This window comes from Oncorhynchus mykiss, chromosome 5 (assembly GCF_013265735.2).
Source record: "Oncorhynchus mykiss isolate Arlee chromosome 5, USDA_OmykA_1.1, whole genome shotgun sequence".
Taxonomy (NCBI): Eukaryota; Metazoa; Chordata; class Actinopteri; order Salmoniformes; family Salmonidae; genus Oncorhynchus; species Oncorhynchus mykiss.
The window spans coordinates 50,454,271-50,469,211 of NC_048569.1; the positions used below are offsets into that span (position 1 = coordinate 50,454,271).

Below are 14,941 nucleotides of genomic sequence, written 5' to 3' on the forward strand. Positions count from 1 at the left end.
AGGCAGGTCTCGGGTATCACTAAATTGATCACTAACATTTTGAAGCGGAGCCATTTGCTTGTGCTCTGCTGGCGCAGTACAGTCATATGTGACTAAGAGCATAACGAGGTGTCAGAAGTGCTTCAACCTCATCAAGACAGGAGAGATTATTTCACAGAAAATAATGAGTTTTGTCTGAGTTTATATTGATGAAAAGTAGCTAACAGGTAACTGCTCTCTCATGTCTCTTCATTGAGCAGAGCAGCCCTAGCGAAACTATGGATACTCAGTCTCAGAGCCGCATGAGCAGAGCAAGCCAGGAGGGAGCAGAGAGGGAGCGAGTGACAGAGCGAGAGAGTATGGATTTACTAACGGAGAAAGTAATTTCTGATTTCGGATGTTGGGCCTGATTGTTGCGGGCATGGGTAGGGCTCAAGCTTAAAATGTGTGCCCGTGAAGGGCTCTATCCTGTTGGTTCCAGACTTGGTGCATCGGTACCGCTTTCCGAGCAATAGCAGAGAAAACAGTCGGACTTGGTTGGCTGGAGTCTGACAATTCTTAGGGCCATCCTCTGACTTGCAGTTGGATGTGGAAGAAGTTGTCATACCAAGTGGTGATGCAGCCGGTCAAGATGCTCTCAATGCTACAGCTGTAGAACTTTGAGGATCTGAGGGCCCATTCCAAAACTTATCAGCCTCCTGAGGGGGAATATAGGCATTATCGTGCCTTCGTCACGACAGTGATGGTGTGTGTGGACCATGTTAATTCCTTAGTGATGTGGACACCAAGGAACTTGAAGCTCTCGACCCACTCCACTACAAGAGGGCTCAGGAGGACACACACACACAGTGTGCAGGTGACTCAGGCATCCAGGTGGGAGTTAAATGAGGACACCTCACCCTCCCCCAGCCCTCTAACACGAGGCGCCGTTTGACCTCAGGGCTCTTACCTCTATCCCTCTTTCATCTCACGGCAGTCATCCCTCCTTCCTCTGGTTCTGCTCCGGGGTTTACTCCATTCCTTCACACGCGTCGGGCTGCTTCTCTTCCTCTCCGTTTTCCTCTCTTATCGCAGCTCTCTGATAACCTCTGAAATGTAAAAGAACAGAGGCAAAACGATAAAGAAACTGTTCCAGTATATGGAGTCGTCTTCACAAGGAAAAGCGGAGGGCAGGGAACATTCCATTAAAAACTAAATTAGTCGAGAGAGAGAGAGAGAGAGAGAGAGAGAGAGAGAGAGAGCAAGGTTGCTGGCTCCACTCATAACATCAGCGATTTGGTTATCTTTCAAAATGTAGATATACAGTAATAGGAAGTCCTGTAAAAGAATACCACGGTGGATGAGAGCATATTTTCAATGGCACCTATTTCTACTCCAGAGGCAAGGTGGTGTCTAAAAGCCAGAATACTTAACTGAGCTTGGGCCAAACGGCAACGCATACCTCAGGATAACTTGTGTGAAGAGAGGGGGGGTTCAGCTAGAGAGGAATCCACGGCTGTTATAATTGTACTCAAGAAATCACTAACAGCTGTGCTCCCATTCAGCCAGCTAGATCCCCTCCCCAGCCTTTTTTCAAACGTACAGCTGCACAGATAAAGGGAAGAGGGTTAAGCAAATACTGCACAACGAAGAGTAAACAGAGCGGACCTTCCACTCCTCGCGCCTCACTTCGGGAGACACGGGCAAGAGAGCCCTACTGTTTTGTGTGTGTGAGAGAAACGCTCACTGCTTGTAGTCTTTATCTCTCTCAATAGTCCCCTTCTCCATATTTTAATATCTATTCTACCCCCCCTCCCCACCAGTCCAGCCAACACTCCCCAAAAACCCCAGTGAGACAGTGACAGTGCCTCTTTGTTCGACCCACCTCTCCTCTTGCCCTCGGTCTGTGTTCACGTCAGTTGCGAGGGGAGGCATGCCTCGACAGGCACAGGGAGGGGGAACCAGGGAGGCAGAGGAGGGGTCTCACAATTTTTCAGTCTCGCTCTCCCCCATTCCTCCACTTATCTTGAGAGAGGGGGGCAGCGGTAGGGCGTCCGACCTCGATGAACTAACCACTGAGGATCACGAGCCACCTAAACCCCATAGATGGGCCCTATTTCTTCAAAAGACTTTATAGAAGAACATAAAGAAACTCCAACTAAACAATGAGGAGAGAGCGGGAGAACAATAAACAGCAACTCCACAAGTAGACTTAGAGGCTCTGTGGCTAAAAAAGAAAAACAACAAAAGTTTCTAGTTTAGGCGTTTACCTTAAAATGTTTTATTTTCACAGAAATAATGTGGCGTGATATTCCGTGCCGTCTTGTAATTTCTCCTTTACGCAAAGAAAATAGTCTGCCCATTGAGGTCTGTCGACAATTTTAGACTGTTCATTTTCTTAGCAACTCTTAAAAGGGTTAGGAAACCGATTCCTAGATAGTATAAATAAAAAAAAAATAGAATTACTGGAAGTCATTCCCATTCAAGTTGACATTCTGTAATACAATGTCTATGCCGTATGGTGCCTGCATAGCGTAAATAGTGTTGCCACCATAGAAATAGAATTTCTAGAACGGATATTTCCATTCAAGTCAAGGTTTTGTTATTCTATTTCTATGCTATATATTGCCTGCAGTACTGTATGTGTCTGGTGGCAATAAGGGAGACGGGACAGCGAAGCACAACTTGTTTTCCCCCACCTCACATTAAAGAGCCGCCTAGCCTCCCAGGCAGCCGCCAACCAAGCAATCGGATCATTAACCTCAGCTAATCTACAAACATTATGTTTAGAAAAACGCTTTCACAGGCTTAAGCCCTGTGTAACAGCCAAAGCACCTTTCTAATTCACTTGGAGGATATGAGCGTGCGAGACTGACTATGTGTGTGTGTGAGATGGAGTGTACACATGCGAGTGTGCGCACACGCATTTGTATACCCCTTGACTTTTTCCACATTTTGTTGTGTTAAAACCTGAATTTGAAATGGATAACATTTAGATGTGTCACTAGCCTACACACAATACACCATAATGTCAAAGTCGAATTATGTTTTTTGAATTTTTTATAAATTAATAAAAAATAAAAGCTGTAATGTCTTGAGTCAATAAGTATTCAATCCCTTTGTTATGGCAAGCCTAAATAAGATCAGGAGTAAAAATAAGTTGCATGGATAAGTTGCACGGGCTCACTCTGTGTGCAATAACAGTGTTTAATATAATTTTGTGTTGTTCCCCACACATACAATTATTTGTAAGGTTCCTCAGTTGAGCGTTGAATTTCAAACACAGATTCAACCACAAAGACCAGGGAGGTTTTCCAACGCTTCGCAAAGTGCACCTAGATGGGAAAAACATTTGTTTATCAGACATTGAATATCCCTTTGAGCATGGTGAATTTATTAATTACACTTTGGATGGTGTATCAATACACCGAGTCACTACAAAGATACCGAGGTCCTTCCTAACTCAGTTGCCGGAGAGGAAGGAAACCGCTCAGGGATTACACAATGAGGCCAACATTAAAACAGTTAGAGTTGAATGGATATACAGTAATAAGAGAAACATAGTAATAACTACAACATTGTAGTTAATCCACAATACGAACCTAATTGACAGAGTGAAAATAATAGAGCCTATACAGAATAAAAATATTTCAAAACATCCATCCTGTTCGCAAAAAGGCACTGAAGTAATACTGCAAAGAATTGTGTCAAGGCAACACACTTTTTGAACTAAACAGAAAGTGTTATGTTTGTGACAAATCCAATACAACACATTACTGAATACTAGTGATGCACCGATATGACATTTTGGCCGATACCGATATCCAATATTTTCCTTGCCAAATAAAATGATACCGATAACCAATATTAAACATTTTAGCGTCCTATTAATCATTCTAGTACAGCTAAATAGTTAACACACACACATGGACGCAGCGGTCTAAGGCACTGCATCTCAGTGCAAGAGGCATCACTACAGTCGTGATTGGGAGTCCCATAGGGCGGCGCACAATTGGCCCAGCGTTGTCCGGGATTGGCCGGGGTAAGCAGTCATTGTAAATAAGATTTTGTTCATAACTGACTTGCCTAGTTAAATAAAGGTTACACACACACACACACACACACACACACACACACACACACACACTGACCAAAAAGTTACTTCGTTTGGCATTTACGTATGTCACCGTTACCATTAAAACATAATCAAAACATATTCCTTTCACTTACTTGCTGTGCTGTTTCGTTGTTCAGTCATTTCATTCTAGACTAGGATTTCTATGGAACGCCATTTGGGTCTTTGCGTGTCAAATAAGCTTGTTGACCAATCAGGATCTTAATATGACTGCACGTCACATAATAATTTAACGCAATCATAATTTTTTTATGTAGTTATTACACTATCACTCGTATTTCATTTGTCAGAACAATTCATCTATGATATGTATGCTATGATGCTGGTAAAGTTGTTTCACGCACCTACAGTGCTGGTCATAAATAAAGCCAAAAAACATAGCAAAAAGAAAATCTGTTCCAGTAGCTATAGTTGGCTAGCTAACTATATAGCTTGGTGCCATCATCTAAAATAACCCTAATTTATTAGGCAATTCTTATTTGATTAATGGTGGCCTTCGTGAATGTGTGAAACTAATATGAATATATGAAACTAGCCACAATAAGGATTAGCCACAATATTGGACTTTGCAGTTAGCCTTCAAAATTAAAGAATGTAATTGACAGTGATGCTAATGAATACAAACAGTAGAATTATGCCGTAATTGAATAGATCATGCTATCAGTCTACTGAGTGACATCTAGAGAACATTAGCGTCTTAGCTCTTATTGCGGGACTCTGAAACAACTGCTCATCAGCCATAAAAATTACATAACAAGTTGGAAATCACAAAGCCAACAATGAGTGGTTTGGAAGGAAGTGAGAACAGCACGAACAAGGTGAGTCCAAAAATGTACTGTATGCTGCTGCAATATGCCAGGGAGATATGTATACTGCAGCTAAGAAAGTAATACTAAGTGTATGTTGTGAAGTAAGCTGATAGCAACCCATGTGCCTCACACAAATAATTTGGTCCCTTTCCCCCTCTTTCCCTACTGTTCTGACTTGGTGGTGCACATGTGGCCTATAGCCTGTTTTAGAGAAATGTAGTCATCACATATTGTAAGAGCTTTCATTGTCTGCTTATATGGCCTCATCATTTATCCTACGGTTCTGACTTGGTGTACAGGGAGAATTCTGTAAGAACGGCTCATGTTCTGAATTTCAAAAGTGCAGAACAAATCATTATATTGACAACGTCTGTCCTAGCTCGCTCATTAATGTCTTAATCGAAATTACGTATTGCCCCTTACCTGCTCATCTTTCCCTTATGCCTTAGTTCGTACATCTCAGTAGAAACCACAGTTGTTTAAACAAGTTAGACATATCAGCTATGTTTTTTTAAAAAGGCAGTAAATGAGGCTGAATTAACTGTTTCGCTGTCAGACATGGCTCCGCTGATAGCCAGGTGTGGCAGTGGTAAGGTGTTGAGACTGCTGTTGGGGCAGCTTTATGTGGACCCTAACAGTTTGTGGGCACTGTTTGTCACCATTATAGTGCAAGTTTTACATGCTAAAATCGCCACTGGGGCAGGGAAGGGGTAGAGAGCAAATTGAGACTGCTCAGTTGGTAACATGTTACTCTTTACAGGCTCACACCACATCTCTGACAGAGACTACTGATCAGGACCCGAGCCAATGTGTACACAGGGGATTCGGAGGCGTCCCCCATAAAAGCCTGAGATTCCTCAAACTGTCAATCTCAGAACAGGGAGTCATTGAGTGAAGGGGGAGGAGTATTGGGTTCTCCTGACTCAACTGCCACGTTGTTCCGAGAACAAAGAAGCATCCGGAAGTGATTCATCAAAACAATTACTCATCTGACTGTCATATTTGCTCATCTGTGTATGCAGAAGGTAATCCCCTTAGGGAGCTTGGCATAACCAAGCATTATATTGTGAAATGTGAACTTGAAAACATTACTCGTGTTTATCTTTAAAATGACTTAAAAACTATCTGAAAACTTGAGTAATATATATTCTAGGCACAAGTTATTTATAACATTATACTTTTTCTTGTAGAAATAGTTTTATTAGCATTTGGTTGAGATGTGCAGTACCATTCATTCCAGTAGGTAGACTACAGTGTGTTGTTTAAAAAAATTGCTGTCTCATAATGCCGGTCTCATAATTTCATTTCCAGTTAATGTTTTTTTTAAAGGATTTTCTCAGCAGCAGGAACAGTGCGCTCCCTTATCTTCTACAACTGATCTCACTACCACAGCTTGAATTTGATTTTATTGTAATTTCAAACAGAATATATGTAATGTCCTGGTATTCCAACTTCCACATGAATCAATGCAACAGCACAGAGGCCAATTCTTCAGTAGTCACCTTTTAGAACTCTTATACATCCAAGTTGGGGACTGCTCATTTCTATGTGCATGTTTAAAACGTTTATAATTTAGTTGGTAACATTGATCAATGTGTTTAATGTTATTTTTGTTCGTAATGTCATGCAATGGAATGTATCTTTCTTTTAAACTTGAGGGTCCCTATTCTTCTACTAAACATGACTTAACATGACTGTATGTCCAGTGAATGAGCCAATCATCACCATCATATTTACAATCGATGTTGCCAGTAAATGTTCAGAGGTGAGAATAAACAACCCAACAGACTTTCTATAGTGTTTGCAACACCAGAGCCCTATACCACGTACAGGGTTTAAGGATTTAGTTAGGTAACTTTGGCCAATTTAACTCGAAAGTGGCTCACCTTTGAGCCAGGTACATTTTTATGGAAATGAATCCTTCAGAACTAACCTGCTCCCACGCAGGCTAATGCAACGTTAACACCATTTATCCTGAATGAAGTGTCTGAGCCGCCGAGTTGAGGACCAATGAATGAAATCAGATTCCCTGCCTCCTGCAAAGATTGCATCATCATCCTCTTAATTTGAGGAAGAGGACTGATTAAATATTTTATTCATTAATGTTATATATATATATATATATATATATATATATAAAATGCTAAAATACCGATCACATTCCACATTTAGCAATAACAGATTGCATTTGAAACTTCATGCACAGTAAAACTTGCATGACTTAATACAATTATTTTATCGATAGAAGTGGGGAAAAAATGTGTTTGTGCATTGATAAGCACACCAAAGATGGCATATTAACGAAATGTAATAAAATAAAAGACGGCACATCAACAAGCCTATTTCACACCATAGCCTGCTGAATTTCCCATTTTCTTTTCTTTCATTTTGATTTCGGCACAAATGAAAATGTGGCACTGACTCGCCCATTGATTGATGTTTTAACATTGTCTCAATGAAGAGTTTGGTGTTCGACTAGCCACAAGCGACATGCACGCGCAGTTACAAGCCTGCTAGAGTTAGCGGCAGGCAGACCAGCAATATCCACTGTCATAGTACGGATGAAGCCTGAGCTGGAATGTGAAGTTAACTGAAGCTGGCTAGCTTTAGAAAATCCTGAAAAGATCTAGCTTCAACTTGTAGTATACCCCTCAAATCTCAAAAAGTTAATAGATATGTAAATTCCCTAGCCCGAGATGCCCTGATTGCATGGGCACATTGTGCTGACATGCTACAAACCAATACGGCCTAGACAAAGACAAAGGAGGCGGCATGGGTTTCCGGGGGGGGCAGATGACAAACGCAGCTTAAACACGGCCAGATGTAATCTCCGAGAACAAATGTATTTGGAAGGGGACTTATTCAGAACGCATTAGAGAGGTGACAGGGACAAGCACCGAGGGAGTCCCCCCCACGCGCCCCGTTCCCCCCTCTCAACACTCCCAAAGCAGCCCACACAACCCTTCAGAGATCCCTCCCTCCCTAGCCAACTCGACACATCCAGGGGCATTTAAGAGGGGGCCACTAACCAAATGAACGGCCTCCTGGGAGCTGTAGTTTAATTGTCCGTCCTCTACTCTAAATTGAACAAGCAGCCGTACTCACACAAGAGGCCGTGCTGATCTCTTCACCGTAATAGACGGGCACGTTACGTTATACTGCGTCGCCAAGTACCATAAAGCAGCGTGGAATGGCCGAAACGGCTGCATCATCCCATTATACGATTTGCAATTAAGAGAGTTAGACAACTAAGGCGAGATGCCGAGACAAACGTTTCTAATCACGAGTCTGGCGAAGTCCCACTGAGAATCCCGACTTCATTACACGTAATGGCTCTTCTCAATGCTTGATAGAAGACGCAACTGTTTTATTACATTGCAACTGTATCACATGCAAACAGTGAGGGTTTGAGGAAGGGAGGCGTGACGTGAAAAGTATTAGATTTCAGGTGATAAAATGATGTCTAGGCGGTACACTGTGGAATGTCTTCCCCCATGGGTGTGTTGTAGAATGTATTACCCATTTTGGGCTGTAAATCAGGGGGTCACCTGGACACCTCTTTTTTGAATTTTCTCATGTCTTCACCAATCCATACTTTTCCCAACTTCCTCTTCTCCACCTTTCCTTTATTCTGTAGTGTGGCAGTGTTTTCCTTCACAAACTCTGCTATATCTCTTTTGACAAGGCGTGAAAAGTTGAACATCGGCCTCGTGTCGGTATCGCCCAGCACTACAGGAAATGTGACACAATGTGACAAAAAAAATAATCTCTCTTTTCGCTGCAGGAGGTCAAGTCATCTGTCAATGACTGTGTCTGAGAGGCCAAACGAAGAACAAATCCATGATGGTCTTTTAAGGTTGAATTTGAACAACACTCAACTACAGTAACAGCCACACAACTTTAATCTTTGCCACTTAAGGTGATACACGCTGCATTTGGAGAAAGGTAACTTTAGCAGTAGGGGTTATAGACCGGAGACGTCTGTAGAAATTAGAATTGTTTGAAAAGAGAGGAAGTCGAGCGGCCATGATCAGCATTTACCTGGAAAGCGTTCAGTTAAGAATTAACCAGCATTTAAATCATGTACCTTGGTAGCTGTTGTGCTTTGATAGAGCCTCCCAACAGGACAAATACCACTTTCATATAAAATTGTGCAAATCATTTTCTTTCATCTCAGATCGTGGTGGCATTGTTGCATTTTCTTACCACCACCCCCCCCCCCCCCCCCCCCCCCCCCCTCCTCACAGCACAGGGAGCTAATCTGAGACAAACACTCACGCCAACTGAAACGTTGTCAAGTTCAAAACAGGGTGATTCTTTTTAGCACGTAAAAGAGGAGAGCGAGGGAACAGGGCCCTCATTTCCCCAGAGGACACAGGGAAAGGGAGGGTGGGATATCGAACCCCATGCATCCTCTCGATGCACACAGTGGGGCTTTTTTCTGTAGGCCTATCACCATTGATTACCCCACCTTCATTGATCCTTCCATCTACCCCTCCATCCATCCGCCTGTTCCAAGACTCTTTCAGGTCTGCCACGTCTAAAACAGAGGACAGTGGGGCCCCCGACCCCAACACGTTTTGGGTTGCCCATCTCGCAGATCCAATCTTCTAATACTGCCGGTCGGAAGGATATCCGTCTGATAGTGCTGCCCGAGGCCACGGAGGACCTTTCTGCAAGGCCCCGGCTGCGTTATCTGATTCCAGCAGACGGGGAACAATACTGGCCATGCCAATAACCCACCATCTTTGATTCTTAAAGCACATCCCTCTGCTCTGCGCTCCCTTTATTGATCGCCGGCAGGCATCACTTTGTCTATCCTCGCACTAGGAACACTGGGAATTATCTATTTGTAACATGAGCTCCAAGATGAGGGGCGACACATAAGTGGACTGGACACTAATTATTTTTCTCTCTCTGTGGTGAATTTCTTTGATGCATTGGTTCTGTTGAGTTTCAGATAGCCCAAGGGTAAGTAGACCCCTCCTTTTGGAAAGGTCTTGGCGTAATCCACACTTAAGTGGTGCCTTCACAAAGAACAATGGCACATGCCATTGACTGGCAATTTAAATCCCAGCAACGGTGGGTTTGATGGTTCAAAATGACCTATGGTAGATCTACACCTCTGCATATTTCTGTGACCGCTAGCGAACGACAACTGCAAGACGGTTGATTTCAAAAGTTTATATATCGAAACATTTCACCTTAACGAAGCCAAAAGTCTGATTGATCTACATGATCAACTCCTTCCATGTCAACTCCAGAAATTCGATGAAATAGTGCAGAGGATCTGTCTAGCTGCTCCATCCAGATGTATGTAAATTGCATCATTAACCTTACAGCACAACCACTTGGCGGTGCACTGTAGATGGTTCAGTCCATCAGGGCTTTAGTGTTCTATGGTAAAGCACATTAATAGCATCAGGATGCCTTCACTATGGCCCAGGGCTGATTTGCTCTGGCGTTATCAAACAGTATACATGACAAGCCTTTGATTTTATGCTCGTGATTATTACACCATGTCATACCATCTGAGTTTTGCTTCCCCCTCTCTGCTTTGAATCTTTACCCTGAGACAAAACAATGGCACAAAGGGGAGAAAAGCAATGTGAAAAGGATCCGTGTTCTCACACAGCGTTTCCCCCAGGTTCTCCAGTGTGTGTGAAGAATAAATGGTGTGTGTGAGCTCCGGCGGAGAGGGCTTGCACCTGGAGCAGGGAGGAGCATGCAAGAGGTCAGGGGGCTAGAAAGGACTTGCTCACTCTCCTGAGAAGGCCAGAAAACCCCTGCGGCGGCATTGCACAACATGGGCATTTTTTTCTCTCTTGATCCCCCTCTCCTCCTTCTTCTTTTCTCCTTTGGAGAAGCGCAGTAATCCATAACACACTCAACAACCGGCAGCTCAATTATCCTCCCCTTTGCCCATTTTCTCCCCTCGGATGGAAATTCTAAAACAATTAACCTCTTCATGGCCACAGAGTTTTCCCAGGAAATAACACATTGGTAACTGAATGAATCCTACATTTACATTCCTGACCGTGACTTCAGTCCACATACATCTTGCTACAAAAATCCTAAACTGTTGCTCTGTGATTGTCCAATGACATTATGCGGCATGCGTTTTATATTATCTTGCAATTAAGATAATTTATTTCAGTACAGATTTATGAACTATTGATAGACTTAAAACACGTTTAATATAATTCCCAAATAACTATAGGAAAAAATATTAATGTAAGATTTTACGACTTACCCCTAATGCAATTTTGTGTTAAGACGAATGCTAAATGAATAAATGAGGCAAAAAAAATCCAGTGCAACATACATTTGTATAAGAAACAAAAAAATCACTACTCATTGCCATTTTGCTAAATTCAACCGAGGTAATTCAAATAAACTGAACATCTAATATAGCAAGTCAATGTTTTTTCCTCAACAGTGAGCGCAAACAGAACGATAGCTCAATGGCTTACCTACCACACATGGTACATTGCCTACTGGTTGCACCAAAACTATCTAGTCTTTGAGTATAATATGACTATAAGCCATGTAGCATCCCCCCTCTTAAGCCTTCAATAAACACTTTTCTCTCTCCTTCGTTCTAGAGGGCCTCCTATTCATCTCCAGGTAGAATGCTTCAAAGTGCAGGAGGGAAAACCAGCTTGTGGCTTCCATTCAGTATTTTATGGCCCCCTTCAAAGGATCATTACATCTCAAATGGCACCCTATTCCCTATATAGTGCACTGCTTTTGACCAGGGCCCATAGGAATCTAGTCAAAAGAAGTGTACTATATGGGGGCTAGGGTGTCATTTGGGAATCATTCAAGGAGAGATCTAGGTGTGTCCTTAAATGTCTTGATACTCAAAGTAGGCTCTGAAAAAACTAACAAGTGGTTTTCATCTAGAGCTGCCTTCACATTTTACATGCATCAGACATGTTCATTACTTTGACAATTTGATGAACACATATCAACATAATTCACATATAAATTATACATACTCTTATATATCAGCTGAATGTTTGAATATGGAACTTGGTTGTATTATGAATAAATCATATAAAGTGTCTATTTGATCAATGTAAGGGGCTTCCGAGTGGCGCAGCAGTCTAAGGCACTGCATCTCGGTGCTCGAGGTGTCACTAGAGACCCTGGTTTGACTCCAGGCTGTATCACAACCGACTGTGATTGGGAGTCCCATGGGACGGCGTACAATTGGCCCAGTGTCGTCCGTGTAAGTGTTTGGCCGGCGTAGGCCGTCATTGTAAATAAGAATTTGTTCTTAACTGCCTTGCCTAGTTAACTAAAAAAAATCATAAGATTGGTCCTTATAAAATGAGGTATGTGAGGTACAATCTGCAAACAGCTCAATAAAGGCATTCTGAGGCAACCCAAGAAGAAAGACTTGACCATGAGGGAAAAAAATATTTTATATTATAGATGAAGGCTTGTTATTATCAGATTAAACCAGGATGAATTGAATTTGTAAGAAAATTCTGTATTTGAGGCTAGCTCCACAAAAGCTGCTTTCACCCAAAGACAATCTTTATTATTGAAGCGTTTTCATTAAATCACTAGTCCTAATGAGACCTAGGTAAGTCAGCTTTTTGTTCATGTCTCGCATTAGAAACCTGCATGCTCTAGCTTTCAGCCCAAGGTGATAGACATTCACTATAGCAGTATGTGGCGAAACGGGTAGAAAATCTTCAAAGGCCTGAACATTACCACCAATGTAGTGCTGAAACAGGGGCAGGTTCCAATTAAAACAACATGATCAATTCACTGAGGCAACCGCATGAGGCGGAAAGGTAAATAATGCCAGACTTTTGTGCTGTAGAATGAATAAAAGTGAATGTACAGGCTAATAATCCAAGTCAACAAAAAACTTCTGGCTTTCAAAATGAGCCATACTGTGTGTGAATAAGCCCTCGCTCTGTTTGGACAAAAAACACTAGGTGCTATTTAAAAAAAATTCAGAGCCTTGCTAAAATAGCATGGCAGAAAACACACACACACACACACACACACACACACACACACACACACACACACACACACACACACACACACACACACACACTCAACAGGAACAGTGTTGTCTTTCATGTTTCCTTCCTCCTGTGTGTGTGTGTGTGTGTGTGTGCCAGACTCCATATCTATACATAGCGGCAGTGGAACTGGCCCCATGCAAACATAGCATGCTGGCTCCTTGATTGTGGATGGAGGAGGGACAGGCAGGCAGGTAGAAGCAGGGGGGAGAATAAAATAAAACAACTGGCTATGCTCCAAACTGACTGGAACTCTGTTGATCAGTATGTCTAGCCTTCAGGTGTCTAGGGCGGCAGCCAGCGCCAGTTGGGGGAGGTTTAGATAACAGAGGAGCCAGACAAAGAAAAAAAGAGCATACCACCAGAATCAAACAGGGAGGGAAAAAATGGGGGTAATAATTATTTTATTTTTTTAACTTTCTGTGTTGGGTTGTTTTTTGTTTTTGCTCCCACCCCACTTTCTTTTCCTTTTCAGAGAATGGGACAAAAATATTTTATAGGTCCTAATTAAAACCATGTGAAGCCTTTCAAAACGTCAATCAGCCGGGCAAGTTATTTTCTGATTGCTCTTAAAATCAAGAATAACAGCCCTTTTAATGTGACGCAAAATATTATTGTGGTAATCAATATAGGGTGAAAAGAATGACATGACCTCATACAGTGTCTGTCAAATTAATTGGAATGTGATCCCTCTCAAGCAAAGGCATGTTTGGGAGTGAGAGACTTTCTTGTAGGCTAGTCTATTGCTGACTTCAGTCTTATTTTCTTATAATTGAGACACGTGACATATTAGTCTACTGTGTTAGAACATTTTGCATGGAAATGAAATAAATGAGATGGGAGGATGGATGATCCAACCCCCCCATCCATGTTGCAGAGCTTTGCACCTCAAGTGCTCCAGCCCTCTTGTTGGGTTATAACTGCCCTCACTCAGCCGTGTCTGCACACACTTAGGGTCAGCGAGTTTGCAGTGCCTTTATTTAGTCTGTATGTCATGCCCTGCACATCACATAGGCTATATCCAATCAAAAACAGAATACTGGCTACTTTTTACCAACAGTTGATAACAAATCCAAGAGGAGGTAGACCTACGCCTATATGCGTGAAACTCACAAGTACAAGCCTCAATAATAACATTTGATAAAGGCATTTTAACTCACAGCGTGCAAATACAGGACGTGTGATGCAAGGTGTGGAGAAAAAAAAGAGCCGCCATTGATAAATGCGCATCTGATTAAAAAAATCCATCTGAATTAAGTAACAACAATATTTACGGTTAATTTTAGTATTTTAAGATGATGCACCTACCGTTCACGGATTTCCGCGGTCAACAGTCAGAGAAAGTCCGTTCGAAAATACATGAGAACATATGTGGCCAGGAACCTGAAAAACTTCATTTCACAAATGGTCTTCATTTCTAATAATTTGTTGGCTGTTGTTGACGTCCTAACCCGCCGGTTTCCGATCTGCAGTGATGCCACAATCCCGCGATTGTACACCGTGTGGAAAGGCATGAGAGAAAGCCAACATGTGATCTACGAGGACTCGCGCCATTGGCTAGGCAAGCATAAATTGATAAGGCTGGTCTTTGTTCCATTGGACTAGCACGAGAACTGAGAGGCCCCTCCTGCGCGAAGTTGGTCTGTGTGCAAGAATGTGTGTGCATTGTGCAGTGTGTATCTGCTATCTGGTATCCTTGGGACATACATACACACCCCCATTGACATTTAAATGGTTTAAAGGTAAGAGTTATGTTTAGTGTAAGGGTAGGAGTTAAGGCCAGGGTTTAGGGTAGAGACGTCCCAAGGATTCCCGAATAGCACTTAATGTGTGCAGTGTTCACAATTTCCAGCAGAGGAAAAGTAACACATTGCTGAAATAATGGAATGACAAATAGTAGTCTAATATTATGCTACTATTAATTTTGAGAAACAAGTAATCTCTAGATGAAATAGGGCAACACAAATGTACACAGCAAATTGGCCAGTGTT

General features: G+C 42.3%; 1 long non-coding RNA gene across 2 annotated transcripts in view; it reads right to left on the reverse strand.

Moving 5' to 3' along the window:
• Nucleotides 1–14,482, reverse strand: part of LOC118964617 — a 38,033-nt gene extending 23,551 nt beyond the window's left edge. The window contains exons 1-2 of one of the 2 annotated variants that reach the window (XR_005051755.1): nt 14,259–14,482; nt 929–1,067 (exon numbers count right to left, since the gene is read on the reverse strand). This is a non-coding gene — a long non-coding RNA (uncharacterized LOC118964617). The remainder of the gene's footprint in view (nt 1–928; nt 1,068–14,258) is intronic. The other variant, XR_005051756.1, reaches the window with a different exon arrangement.
• Between the last annotated feature and the right edge of the window lie 459 nt (nt 14,483–14,941).